General features: G+C 33.8%; 1 long non-coding RNA gene and 1 pseudogene across 4 annotated transcripts; one reads left to right on the top strand and one right to left on the bottom strand.

Annotated features, from left to right (window-relative positions):
• Positions 1-392: 392 nt before the first annotated feature.
• Positions 393-6960, bottom strand: LOC111495843 (annotated as a pseudogene).
• A 3791-nt stretch (positions 6961-10751) lies between these two features.
• LOC111495848 lies at positions 10752-13933 on the top strand. Of its 4 annotated transcripts, none has more exons than XR_002720366.1 (6): positions 10754-10980; positions 11052-11815; positions 11931-12006; positions 12099-12155; positions 12245-13078; positions 13804-13933. It is a non-coding gene; the product is annotated as an uncharacterized LOC111495848 (long non-coding RNA). The 4 variants fall into 4 exon arrangements; XR_002720368.1 differs by having other exon boundaries at positions 10757-10967; positions 11293-11815; XR_002720367.1 differs by having other exon boundaries at positions 10758-10980; positions 11293-11815.
• Positions 13934-15141: the final 1208 nt, after the last annotated feature.

Raw genomic sequence — 15141 nt, 5'->3', positions numbered from 1 at the left:
TTTTTTTTTTTTTTTTTTTTTTTTAAAATGAGAGGAAAAAGAGAAAAAATAGAGAGAAATGTGGACAGAAGAAAAAAAAAAGTAATATTTTTTTAATAACATAAACCTAATATTTAAACTCATCCTTCAGGGAGTCTGTGCGAAAAAGATTTCATAAATACTCAAAAGGTTGAAATTTAAACTGAAAATTGAGACCTCAATCAAGTCACGTTTTTCGAAATTGCAAAACCGGAAGCATACAAGTTGTCAATAATCATACAAAAACCTTTTAATTGCATCTATACTTACAGGTTTGACGTCATCTGGAAATTGAATGGACTGGGAACGTTTGCAAAGGTCTGACTGAAACCAGAAGCAAAATTAATGTACATTGTAGATTATAAACTAGCAGATAAAAAATAAGAAAACCGTTCAAAATGAAGATAAGATGAAGTACAAAGTAATTTTAGCATAGATACAAATCACAAATCACTATCCAGTGTGAGATATGCTTGTTAGACGAACACGCCTCTCTACAATGGTATGATATTGTCCACTTTGAGCTAGACGAATATGACTCTCCACAATGATATGATATTGTCCACTTTGAGCATAAGCTCTCATGGCTTTGCTTTGAGCTTCTCCAAAAGGCCTCACACCAATGGAGAATGTATTCTTAGATTATAAACCCATGACCATTCCCTAAATTAACCAATGTGGTACACTTTCATCTAACATCTCCCCTCGAACAAAGTATGCCTCCCCTTAATCGACACTTGACTCCTTTGGAGTCTTAGTCATTTTTTACTGCCTTCGATGAGGCTTGACTCCTTTTTTCTTTTTGGAGTCATTTGTTCGACATTCGAGGATTTGCCAATCTATTGACACGGCTAAGTTTAGGGCATAGCTCTGATACCATATTAGACGAACACGACTCTCCACAATGATATGATATTGTCCACTTTGAGCATAAGCTCTCATGACTTTGCTTTGAGGCCTTTTAGGGAAGCACAAAGCAAAGTCATGAGAGCTTATGCTCAAAGTGAACAATATCATACCGTTGTAGAAAGTCGTGTTCGTCTAACAATGCTATGAGGCATAATTAGTCAAGGAACACCGGAAGCCACAATAGATAAATTAAAAGCAAAAGATTTGCGGCAAAGAATGATCAGAAAGGTTACAGAAAATCTGACCATATGAGATAGAAAGCTGTCGAATAGTAGTGAATATTGCGACCGTAATACTGGAGAACTCATAACTTGGGCGGCATACTATCATTCTGTAATATTTTGGTCATCGTCTCCTTCGACTGACTGCTTTTGTTTTTCCTGTTCCTCTACAAAAAAAAATTGCACGAAAATAAAGTTCATAAAGGCAAGAAGGGTGCTCTAAGTTGTAACCACTATTAAATTTTAGGAGCTTCATATCATTTTCTACCATCTTATGATACACACAATAATCACTCTTGTAACTTCCAATGCATACGGTAATGAGAGTAACCTACATCAACTTGAATACAACTATATGGGGCATCCTGATTCCTCCTAAAGATTGTAGTTTCTTAGGTTCAATAATTTCCTTTAAAGACGGGAAGGTTATAGTTTAAACTAGCCCTATTCTACTCCAATCTTCACAACTTCCCTCGATACCCAGAAATCCCCCAACTTTAACTACCCAGCAGGGATGACTGTTAAATGAAAAGATCCACAATTGATAGAGTTCAATTTTTTTTAATAAGAAACTTGTGAAGTATTGTAAAATACATGAAATATATATATATATGTATGGAACCACAAGATAGAACTAGCAGATAAAAACAATATTATATATATGCTAATTGACTAGAGATAGATATCTTTCCAGACAAACAAAGCGAATAAATTAAATTTTCCACATCCAATTACTAAACCAAATGAAGCGAGTAAAAGAATGAACATAAAACAGAGACTTATGAAGTTCGCAGAGCTTTAATTCAAAATTCCTACTCACCCAAAAGCTTATATAATGCTTTCTGAGTACGTCTTTCTAGCTTATCAAGCTTCTTCTGCACATCCCTTCTGAGATCCCAGTTTGGTTTCTTTGGAGCAATATTTACAAATGGATCCTACAAATTTCCAATGGAATGTAATTAATACAAAAGACCCGAAAAGTACAAGCAATGGTTAGTTTAAGAACATATAAAAGAAGAACTGAAAAAACTACCTCTTTTAGTTGTGGAGGTTCAGTAGCAACAGGGTCCTCAAACTTCGGCAATATAGGTGGAACAAGCTTTCCCCCTGAAGCTCCTTATCATGAGGAACATAGTTTCGAAATTTCATACTAAGATTACTGAAAAAGGATAATTTATTAGTGAATCAAGAACTGAGAAGGAAAACGAGGCACATAAAAATCCAACAAGAAATGAGTTTGCCCGTATTTTGCACTCATTGCAAGAGGGAAAAGGTACTTAACTAGCATAGTATCTTTGTACGTCAACTTTTCAAATGAGTTGGCAATGATATCACTAAACATATATTTAGTGGACAAAAGAATGTCATTTATAGGAACACATTTTTCCCATGCAAGAGAGAAAATATGTTGAAACACTTTTGAAGGTAACCGTGAAAACATAACACAAAAGATCTTTTTATGAATATATCTCAAAAGATAAATAAGCAGTCAAGCTGTATGTTGCCATCAGTGTTATCACATTATCATCATCTAAAAGTCTACCAGCCCAAACAATATTAAGATCTAGAAATTAAAAAAGAAAAAGATAGGGTAGAATTTAAAAATATTAAAAAAAAAATGAAGGAAATATCTTAGTGAATGGGAAGATACTTTTACAAGCATGCTTCGTATGCACCATGCTAACATAAACTTTGCAGCTTGGTTCCTAATACTATTTTATCAAATATTTGGCTAGTCTTCTGTTCTATTTGGACCTTTTGTGGCCATTTATGACTCTAGTCTGCAAACAGAAAGATGCAGCTTATTGACGAAATGAGGACAACTTTTGACTGTGCAGCCTCGACAATGCACGGATACTATTGCCAAGCCTGTCATTTGTAATATGTTCCAAAACAAGTTTTAGAGAGCTTGGCACACTGGCAATAGCATGCAGTAATGATCTGTAACATGTCCCAAGCCAGATTATAGAGAACTTGGCTCACTGTGCAAGCATGTGATTCCAGTATGGACTCCCACCGTAAAGTGAAAGTACAAAAATGGGAGGCTAGAGGAAGAGGAAGAGAGAAATAGTTAAAATAGGATGGAAAGAGGTCAGACAACAAAAACAAAGATAGAAAGAAAGTGGTTGAAGGCATAGGAAGAAGGACATCATCGTTCCTAGTAGAAGGAGACAGACATTCAGGTCAGAGAGAGTAGCATGAAATCTATTCTTTTCACCTCCTCATCTCCTTTATAGCGCTACTTTCGATGAATTTTTTTTTTTTCCGCTGGAGTCTCAATTTCTAGGAGATATGAGCAATTAATTTTTTTCTACGGGATGTAGCCTTAATGGATTGTTGTGCAACTTTCTCGATATTTTCTTTCAAATCATTCATGTTTCTGTAGGTTAGAAGCTTCTAATCTATGAGAAGAATTATAGTTTAGCATCCTACATTTAGAGAAGATGTCATAGGCTAGATCTTTAGAAACACAAATAAATGAGAATAGAGTTGAACAGACTAGAGAGAGGATACTACAGACAGAGAAATCAAATTAAACTTACCTGAACGTTTCAGATGTGCTTAGAAACAAAGCGATCCATGAATAGAAGAATAACTTTCCAAAATTTGAGCAATACAATACAATCATTATTGATGGACTAACTCGAGAAATCGAATAAAAAACTGCCAGAAAAAATAAGTTCCAATACAAGTGAAGAAAAAGATACACTCACGTTTCTTCAGGATCTTCAGTAGCACCATTCTCTTTATCCTCTCCTCCAGAGTTCTTCTCATCTGAAGCGGTTAACAATTCCTGAGCAGCTCTTAAAAGCTCTCCATCGCTCTTTACGTGCTGCAGCAACTTGTTTGACGGAGTCGTCTTCAGTAGCCATTGCCTACGTACAATATCAGATACGAAAATATCTCAATATCAGTTTCGATTGTTCTCGACAAATGATCTAAGACAATTCCACAATTAAATGCATTCGAAGGGATGAAGAATCACGAAAGGCAAATTAAAGAAAACGCAAGGTATTACAAGACATTTTCAAGTACACAGTCAGGTGTTTCATCTAACTAACCTATAAGATAGTCACAGATGACAAAAATTCATCAAAAGGAAGCGAAAAAAGAGTAGACAGCGGCGAAAACAACACAGAGAGGAAGAAGCAAGAGATGTAATTAACGATTTCTGCAGACGAAATTAGCTTACAGAAAAACTCGAGAGGAAAGGCAATATTCTTCACAAACTTTGTACTCGCAAGAATCGCTTCAGAAGCTTCGAGCAATGGCGGGAGGAAAGCGAGTGTTTCGTCTTTGGCTGAAGGAAAGTGAGTGTTTCGTCTTTGGCGGGAGGGCGGGAGGAAAGTGAGTGTTTCGTCCTTGGCAGGACGGGAGGAAAGTGTGTGTTTCGTCACCTGCAAAAATGCCTTGCCCTCTCGGAATGAGCTATATATACCAGGCCCGGTTTAGGCCATCAGGAATTTAATAATATATATTCAAGTTTGAGGTAAATAGGATGAAATTTAAAAATTGGTAAAAAATTGTTACCAGTATTAAAATAGTGCATTGTATAATTCAACAGCATTTCAATTACCATATAAACTTTGTATTAATCTCTAATTTGTATGTTAATTTAAAACCTAAAAAAAAAATTAATTTTAACATCACTTCCAATTAATATTTTAGAATCAATTTCAATTTGGATGTGTTAATGAATATTTTGTATTAAATAATATTACATTATTTTTTCTCAAACAAATACGAGTTTAAACAATAAATAAAGAACAAATAACTAGTAATTTTGAGTTCACACAATCCTCTAATTCTTAAACACGAGTTATGAGTTAATTTTGAGTTAATTTTATTATCCGCTAAAGTTCAAGTCAATTTATACCTTCTTTATTCAACAACTAACTCTCCAACATTACATTTAATAATAATATTGGATACTTAATCACAAAATACCTCAAATATTTATGTACCAGCTCAAGTATTTATGTACCAGCTCAAGTCCACCGCTAGTAGATATTGTGTTATTTGGACTTTTTATCAAAGTTTTTAAAACACCCTCACAAGATTCTTTAGTTCCCTACTCATGCTTTGCTTCCTGATACAATTAAGGATGAGCTCTCAGCTTTGACAAATCCAGATTAGAATCAAGCTCCTCATCTAGCTCCCCAACAATTTCAAAATGGTAAAATATACAAAATGAAAATAAGAAAAAATCAAAATTTAAAAGTAGTTTAGTTGAACATGTTCTTCTCCAGAAAATGATAAGGAGATGGTAGTTACATATTGTCGCCTCTGATTATATATAGACCCAAAACGAGATGTTGAACCGCCTTACTGCAAACCAAGATTAGAATTAGTTAAAAAGATGGGATTCGAAGGGCAAAGGCATAATGATGTTAAATCCCTTGAAAGCGAGATTCGAAATTCAAGCGACCTATATCACATGAAAACTTATCTGTTCACACATTTAAATTTAAAATCCATATGAAAATGGTAGTAGATGTAATATGAACTATGAACTATGAACTGACAAACAAAAACTATAGAAATATACTATTTAAAGTGACAAAAATGTGATATAAAAATCTAAAAATCAAACTGGGGCATGCTTCAGAAGGAGGAAATCTAACACAGCATGAGGGCAGAGTCTAGCAAATGAGGTAATATTTGGTATCCGTGAAAATATGCTTTCCTTATGGTGAAAACAATAATCAGCGAAGTATGAAATTTTTTTGTTTGAACAAACAGAATAGAAATGCATTAAAAGGAGAAGCAGAAGCAGATAACGCATTCAAAATACAAATGTCACAGAAATTATTCTAATAGGAAGTTCAAACACATTGATAAAATAGAGTGGATAAAAGACATCTTAGCTACATTGATGATTGTACAAACCTTGGTCGAGTGAACGCGTTCATGAGATTCATCGAGGATAATATTTGTAGCCTGGTCGAATCCTTCCAACACTCCCTGAATAAAGTATCATTAGTATAAACACAAATTGGGTGGATGAAATACAAGTCAACCGGATGATAGCTCATGAACATACCACTATATTGCTACCGTCATTTGTGATAACTGATATTGTTTCTGAAAAACATTAAGAGGAAAATTTTAGTGCAAGCGGATGAGAAGATTTGGAATAGTACAATAAAGGAAAAGTCAATTTTAAAAAATTGAACAATTTGAGGGATTATAAGTGAGATTACTTACGATCAACCAGAGATTCGAGTCCGGGGCCATTTGCCATATTGAAGAGCCTTACAATAAGCCACAAGCTGTTCTATATTATCAGTTCAGCTAGATTCTGTATAAATATATATGGTTAAATTTGTTCTGTCGATCAAAATAACTCCTAAGAGCTAGGGACTAAAAGACAATTGGTCGTAGAAACTAGGCAAATTTCAGGAGAGACCAAACAGATATACAGATGATCAAAGCCTCAATTGACAGAAAAAACCAAGAAATCAAAGGGCAGAGGGCAGCACAGTTCGAAAATATTCTCGTTGCTATTCTGCTATTGTAATAAAATTATAAATTCAAAACAGCACCTCCATTCTTTCCCTACAAAACCCTAATTTGAGTTTTCAAAGGAGAATAAAGACAGATGGAGATTGAGAGAATACCTTGAAAAATAAACAATAAAGTAAAAAATAAGTGCAGCCGGCTATGAGGAAGCGACAGCACACGGGGAACAAAACGCCGTCAGCACGGACGGAAGAAAGACGGCGGCGACACTGAACTGCAGAAAGGGAGGAGCCGTCGTGAAGAAGAAGAAAGTGGAGCACGTAGTGAAAGGTAGACGAAGGTTTTGGGTTCTCTCTTCCATTTATTTTATTTTAATTGAGTTTTTTCTTTACTTTTAATTAGTTTTATTATTTAAAATTATTTATTTTTTAAAATGTAATTTATACTCTAAATTTGACAATAAACTATCGATTTCAAACCATCGAGTAAGATAAATATATAGATCTAATAAAAAAAAAGTTTTTAATCCCAATTTAATGCTTAAAATGTTAAATTTATTTTATTTTCACGAAATAATTGTTTTATTTTGGTCTATAATTTTTTTTTTTTTAAAAGCCATATTGCAATCATCTTTAGGGAGGTATGCCGAGAGGACCAGGTGCCCTCACCATGTGAAAATGGTTAGCGATTTCCTGCTTTTGTGCTATAAACTCGTTCCTAAGAAGGGAGTGTAAGACCACATAGGTTGACTAGTAGCGATCCACAAGGGGTCGCTCTTCCAATCTTTGAGGACTTCATGTATCTTGTGGAAGAATCTGCCAAGTAACTTTTCACTATGATTTCACGAAGGTGTTGAACAAAAAAAAAAAATAGAAAAATTATCCCTTCCAATTAAAAGAATTTTTTAAATTTATTTATTTATATTTTTTTTATTTCAAAAAATCAACTAGGTTCTTTTATCTACGGGCATCAAACCAATATTTTATAGAGAATTTTCATTTTTCAATCATAGAAATAAGAAAAGTAATAAATTTAAATAAGATAATTATGTAGATGATTATCGAAACATAATATAATCAAATTTTCACTGAATTATTTTAAAAATTAGTGTTGAAAAACCATTTAATATTTATTATTTTCTTATAAAATTTGCCTCAAATTATCTTAATAAACTTAAAAGACAAGTATTTTTATGGTAGAATTTTTAAATACCATTTAAGTTTCTAAAGAAATATTATCGATTTATTGAATTCAAATCATATATGTTGTTGAGATTCAACGAAGACGGAAGCATTCTTTTAGTTTGAATGCAATGGAGTATAAGAAACAATTTTCTTACATAAAACGAAATTTGTAGCTCTAACTGTAAGCTCCATAAGTCGTTGTAAGCCTTGGTAACGAGACAACGAAGATGATGGTTATGGTGCAACGCTCTCAAATATTGATTCACAGGTTTGAAATATGACATACGCAAAATGTGTAGCGTTAATCAAACTCTTGTCAGGGTAATGTAAAAAATTGTATAACGTCTCTTGAAGAAGGTCTATGCCCCATTCGTAGTAACTTTTGCAGGCTCGTAAGTCTCTGGAGTCATGTTGCTTAAATCTGACCTCTTTAGCTGCTCCACGATTTACTTATTACTATCAGAGGCATATGCAATGGAATGGTCTATGAAGATAATTAGGAGTCCTATGGAGTTTGATTTCAAGTCTGCGCGAGGCTCTGAAGCTACCACGTCAAAGCAAAAATGTCATTCTTCTTCTTCGTACTTCTTACAAGTGTCTCTGACAAAATCATCTGAGGCTGTCATTTGATGTATTTGAGTAATGAGACACAAACTGCTCAAAAGAATAAAAAAATGATACTAGAGAGTTTTTTCACCATCACGTTCGTTTTTACTTTTTTTTTTCTTTTCTTTTTCAGCTCCTCGTTTTTATAGATAATAAAGAACAATTTTGACTGTCTTCTCCAAAGATTGATTTGAATCCGTAATATTTAATTTTAGTTTTTAATTTTAAAATACTTGGATGATGAGAGACTTTTAAATATAGTATAAAGCAATTTATTTTTCATAAGGATAATAATTCATATGAGAATATCTAAATTTAGAAGAAAATATATTATTGATTCATTGAATTCACAATCACATGTATGGTTGGGATTCAATGAAGGAGCATTTTTTACTCAAATTAGCAAGGAAGAACATGCTTGCATTGTAAGAAATTTGCAGCTCCCAATGCAAGATCCAACATTGGATTTAAGCGTTTGCAACGAGACATCAAATATGGTGGATATGGTACGGAGATGCCAAATTCTAAGTCACACGCATAAAAAGCACCCGCTGCCAAATTTGTACTATCAACCATACTTGTGTTAGGGTCATTTAACAAATCTTGTAACGATGCTTTAAAATCATCTATGCCTTCTTTGTACTTAGTATCGCATAATTTGAAAGCCTGACGAGACATGTTGCTTAAATCTGACCTCTTCAGCTGCTCCACGATGTACTTATGAGTATCAGAGGCATATGCAATGGAATGGTTTATGAAGATAGCCAGGAGTCCTGAGAAGTTTGATTTCAAGTCTGCACGAGGATCTGAAACTACCAAATCATAGCAAAAATTTTGTTCTACTTTTACATACTTCTTACAGGCGTCTCTGACAAAATCATGTGAGGCTGCAGTTTGATGTATTTGGGAAACGAGACACAAACAACTCAAAAGAAATAAAAAAGGGATACAAGAGAGTTTTTTCATCATGGTATTCGTTTTTTTTCTTTTCCATTTCAACACTTTGTACTCATTTTTATAGGTAATAAAGAACAACTTTCCATGTCTTCTCCAAAGCTTGGTTTGGAAAGTTAATAATCACATTTCTAGGAAATGAAACCTCATCAATATTTTGAAACTGAATTTTGATTATTTTAGGTTTATTGTTTCATTCTAGTATAACTCATGTGATTTTTTTTATATATGGAAGGAAAATATTCAATTATATGGAAGGAAAATATTCAAATCTTTTTTATATGGATGGAAAATATTCAAATTTTTTTTATATTTAAGAAAAGTATAAAAATCTTGATTGATGACATGTGTCTTAAGATTTTTAACACCGACATTGAAACATCTATCTGATAGTAAATAATTTTTTATTTTAAAATAATGAATCATATATATCCTACCAATTATGTATATTTTAAATCAATATCACATCAAAATTAATTATTTGAGAAAAAAAAAATCAAACTTAAATCCTTCCATATAATAGATTTAATTTTCTAATTCCTTCTAAAAATAACTCTTTTTCATTAAATTTATGGTTAATTTGATAAATATTTAAAACAAACGGAAAATGAAAAAAGAAAAGTAAGATAGATTGAGGTTAGTCTTCTCACCATTTTTTTTTTTCTTAATTTTCGGCCAAAACATGAACTACTAGAAACATTTACTTGTTTATTTTTAAATGAGAATTAGTACGATTACATTGTACTGGTAGACATTTTTTTTTTTTAATCCCACCTTTGGTTGACCAATAACCTCATGATTGTAAGGGTTAGTAATAAGGTGTAGATTCTAAAGCTTCCTGACTAAAAAGACTCGATGAGTCATAATAGATAAACCTCGATCCATAAGTCCGTTTTAAGCCACCTAACTGCGGTAGGAATTCAATAGACTTCCTCATCTCCCAGAAAAAGGACCAAGGCGAAGTTTAAATTATGGATTACGGGCTTAGGTGATCGATAGGTCTCCCTAGCAAAACACGCATGAGAGAACTCAGTTAAGTTTAGGGCACTACAACTAGTGCTGTTTACACGTGGACCTAGGTCAAATGTTTCCAGTAAACCTTGCACCCCAAGATCATGAGCAGTAATTCTACACCTGAGTGCCCCTAGAGATTTGGATTAGTCACAAGGAGCTATGTAACACCTCGAGCTCAACAGGTACAACTCACACTATTTTATGCCTAGCACCCTCTTAACTTTTACGAGTTTCTAGATTTTATTGGTGGTCTAAGAGCGTGATTCTCAAATTGGTGTAGAAGGAAAAAATGTTCCGGACACATCGAGAAGCTTAGAATTTTTTTTTAAAATGGTGATTTACTAAAAAAAATTCGGGCCGAAGTCAAATGGGGGCAAAAAGGTAATTTTTCCCCACACACCAACTTGAGGGGTCTGCACAGATCTGCAAGAAAAGAAAAGGAAAAGAAAAGAAAAAGAGAGAGAGAAAGGAGGAGTTAGAGATTTTAAGAAGGAGAAGGAGGGAAGGGCTCTCGATCTCAGGTCTCTTATCAGATCTATTCAGAGGATCAAGAGGAGCGGTCTGAGCATTTGGATCGTTCGTTTCAAGTAATTAACGGGTAAGAACGCGAGGTAAGTCTGCGACCTCGTTTGTTTCGCCATAGATCTATAAGTTTCGGATAATTTAGGTCTTAATAATCTAGTTGTAAGGATTTTTCCAATTTTTCGGAGGAATCGTGGCCATAATCGAATTGGAAAATGAAATCGATAATCGTCAACCTCGATAAGAAACTGAATCTTTTCTAATTTTCGATCTCGTTGTCGGTATCAAAAAATGCAAGAAAAATATATCTAGATAGTTCGACTTGAGATCTTGAATTCTCGTGAAGGAATCGAATTCATTCGAGTTACGGATTGAAAGATAGAAAAATCCAAATTAAATAGGTTGGTGTGGAATTCGACTGGAATCTGTAAATGGGATGAACTCAGGCAATCGGCGACGAACACGTGGCGGCCGAACAGGAGGGAGACGCGTACGACTGCGACCCAGAAACCCAAACCGGAAACCGACCCACGGTCCAACCCGAAACCTACTGCCAGTCGCTGCACGCCACGTGTCATGTCCTGAAAAATAGAAGGGTAAATCTGCGTCCACCGAGGTTCGAAGCGTGCCTCTGCCCGGGTTGTGCCGTTTAAAATGATGGGTTAAACATTTGGAGATGGGTTGGGCCGTTTTAAACATTGGGAAAAAAATAAAAAAGTAGATAACAAACCCTAACCTTTTAGTTTCTGCCGCCGCGAGAACGGAAGGAGACGACCCTTTGTCTGGTTCTTCAATCACTTCATCCTCTTTGCCGACAAACCTATGCCTCGTTTGGTAGTAATCACTCGTGTGCATCAAGGTGTTCCTTGGCTCGGTCTCGTTAGTCCTCTCTTCCCAGAATAATGGTTGTGTTACTCTCTGCAGGTTTGTTCGTCTTTCTTTTGCTAGTCTCTGTCTCGCCGGCGTTTATGTCCGACGAGACAAAACCGTTCGTCTTCCACTCTTTTCTCTCTTTGTTTCATAGTTTCTGTCTTTACAGGTGAGGTCTAAGGGTTCGTTGGAGGCTGACGTTTTTGAAGTCGCCGGAGTTTGGGTTACGGTCGCCGTAAAACTTGGTATTCTCCATCTCTGTGTTTGTTGTAAATTATTTGCTAAATTTCGTCTTCCACGCTCTTCTCTCTTCATTTCGTGGTTTCTGTCCTTACAGGTGAAATTCGTGGGAGGCTGTTTTCCAAGTCGCCGGAGTACTCGCCGGAAAACTTCGGTATTCTCCATCTCTGTGTTTGTAACTTCTTTGCTAACTTTCGTCTTCCACTCCTTTCTCTCTTTATTTCGTGGTTTCTGTCGTTACAGGTGAGGCCTAAGGGTTTGGAGACTGACGCATTCGAAGTCGCCGGAGTTTGGGTTACGCTCGCCGGAAAACTTTGGTATTATCCATCTTTTTCAATTTTTCTTTCTTCTCTGTCTGTCTTTGTCTCTTTTGTCTTATGAAAATGACATCTAACCTCTCATTTACAAAAGGTAGATGAGAGTGATGTTTAACTGATTGGGTTTACAAATTGAATTGAGAGTGATGTTTAACTCCTTATTTACAAATGTGAATGGACAGTGACATATAACATTTTCTTTGCTATAAGGAGAAATACACATTATTTCCCCTCTTCCATTTTCCTCTCTTCTCTTTCCTATATAAGTGTAAATTGAAGTGTGTAAGAAACACACCTCAATCTGCACCTCTCAATCTGCTCTCAATCTGCTCTCAATCTGCTCTCAATCTGCTCTCAATCTGCTCTCAATCTGCTCTCAATCCTGCTCTCAATCTCGCTCTCAATCTCGCTCGTTTAAGTTTCAATCTCTGCAACTCCATACGTCTTCAAAATGTCTAGCCTTTTCATCCTCTTCTTTATTACATTTTTTTGTACTACATCCTCCATCCTCCTGTAGTTGCATTTCTTATAATGCAACCGTCTCATTGGACGGGGAGGGAGATTATTTTAGCAGCGGCACCGAATAACAGTAACTCCAGGTTTAACATTCATGTTAAACCTGGAATGTATTTTGAATATATAAAAATCGAATCGTCGAAAACCTTCATTACATTGTGGGGTGATGATGCATCTACCACAACTATAGTAGGTAACCGAAGCCAGGCCACTGGCTTTGGAACATCAGATTCAGCCACCTTTGGTAAGCAGTTTCTAAACATTTGTGAATCTTTCAAAGTTGTCTTCTAAAGAAAACATTATTAAATATATATATATTTTAGAGATAAAAAAAAGGGGTTTAACCATTTTTTAAAATGAGAAGTTAAAGGTTCTCAAGTACGAATTATTTTTTAAAAAAATTAATGAATAATGACCCTATTTGTTTAACTAAATATTAAAATTAGTGTCATGATTTATTTGGAACAATTATTATTGAAATTGATTATAATTGTGTTAATTTGTTTTTAGAATGTCTGTGTTAATTTGTTTTTAGAATGTCTATTTAATGATGTTGATTTCTGTACTTTTAATTTGACAAATTCAAAATTTTTAAAAATTAATTCTTTCTTAAATATAAATATAATTTTTCCCCTCTGTTTTTTTCAATAGATTTATACGATTAAAATATTTAAATATATAAACTTTTTCTTCAAATAATTATTATTAAATATAAATACAATTTTTATATTTAATACTAATAACCACTCTTTATTTTAATAAATTTATAGCATTAAAATATGAAATATATAAATTTACAAGGTAGAGACATTTTTTTTCTTTCAATTTCTCCTTTCAATTTTTATTGGGTTAGATATTAATTTTTTCATTTTAAAGAGATTAAATTTTGTTATTTTTCATTTTCTTATATTATTTCAATTTATTAGAAGTTTGAACTTCTAATAATTATTATTCTCTCTAACTTCGTAGTTGTGGCTGCAAACAACTTTATAGCTATTTCTATTACATTTTCAAATTCGGCTGGAGCTGGACCTAAACACTGCCAAGCAGTCGCTCTCCTAACGAGTGATAATGTAAATTTATTTGGAAACGCTCGTGCTGTTTTTCAGGATTGTAGACTGTTACCGTGACTGCACAGTCTAAAGAGCACCCAGATGATTCCATGACTGCACAGTCTAAAGAGCACCCAGATGATTTGAGTGGCTTTTCGCTTTAGAATTGCAGTGTAATGGCCTCTCTTAAACTTGGGCCAGTAAATGAAACGATTGTATTTCTTGGCCGTCCTTGGAGAGACTATTCCACTGTGGTTTTCATGGAATCGTTTCTAGACTCAGTGGTGAATCCCGCCGGATGGTCAGAATGGTCCAATAGTAGTTCTCTGAAATTATTATTTTATGGAGTATGGCAATAGAGGACCGGGGGCTAACTTATCCAGAAGAGTCAAATGGCCAGGATTCCATGTAATAGAGAATCGAAAAGAAGCCACTCAATTCACAGTACGACAATTTATTAATGGGACTACATGGTTGCCAGAAACTAGTGTACCATATAGACCCGATTTGTAATATAGATATGTGCGACGTGACATGCAATAAAAGTTGGTTGCCAGAAACTGGTTTACCATATAGACCCGATTTGTAATGTAGATATGTGCGACGTGACATGCAATAAAAGTTATTTAGTATTGTTTCATATCTTCTTTTTAATTCTTATTTTTAATTTATTGATGGGTGGAAGAAGGCGATGACACTTCATTTTCTTTTCTTTATTTGCTTCCTCTATTCATTCTTTATTCACAAATTAAACATTTTCAAAAACAATTTAGCCTTCCTCTATTCATTCTTTATTCACAAATTAAACATTTTCAAAAACAATTTAGCCTTCATTCTGTAATAAGTTTGAATGGAATTTATAAGGTTAAATTATAAATTAAAATTTGAAATTTGAAATAAATTTGAAATTTGCCTATTTAATCATTCCATTTTCAAAATTACAAATTTAGCATAAAAAAACTTTTATTTTTTATTAAAAAATTACTCATATGCTAGATTCAAAATTGAAAAATTTAGAATTATATTAGATATAAAAATTATATTTATATTTAATAAGACAATTAATTTTTAAAAATTTTGATTTTGTCCAAGATTTGAAGAAACATACTATCATTTCAGAAGCTAAACTGTAATTTGACCAAATTATTTAATCAATTTCAATGAAACTAATTTCAAGCAAATCATGGACACAAATTTTAATATTTACTAAAACCAATGCGAACACTAATTTTTTTTTTTTTTTTTTTTTTTTTAA

This window comes from Cucurbita maxima, unplaced genomic scaffold (genome assembly GCF_002738345.1).
Source record: "Cucurbita maxima cultivar Rimu unplaced genomic scaffold, Cmax_1.0 Cma_Scf00021, whole genome shotgun sequence".
Classification (NCBI taxonomy): Eukaryota; Viridiplantae; Streptophyta; class Magnoliopsida; order Cucurbitales; family Cucurbitaceae; genus Cucurbita; species Cucurbita maxima.
This window is presented reverse-complemented; position numbering and strand designations above follow the sequence as displayed.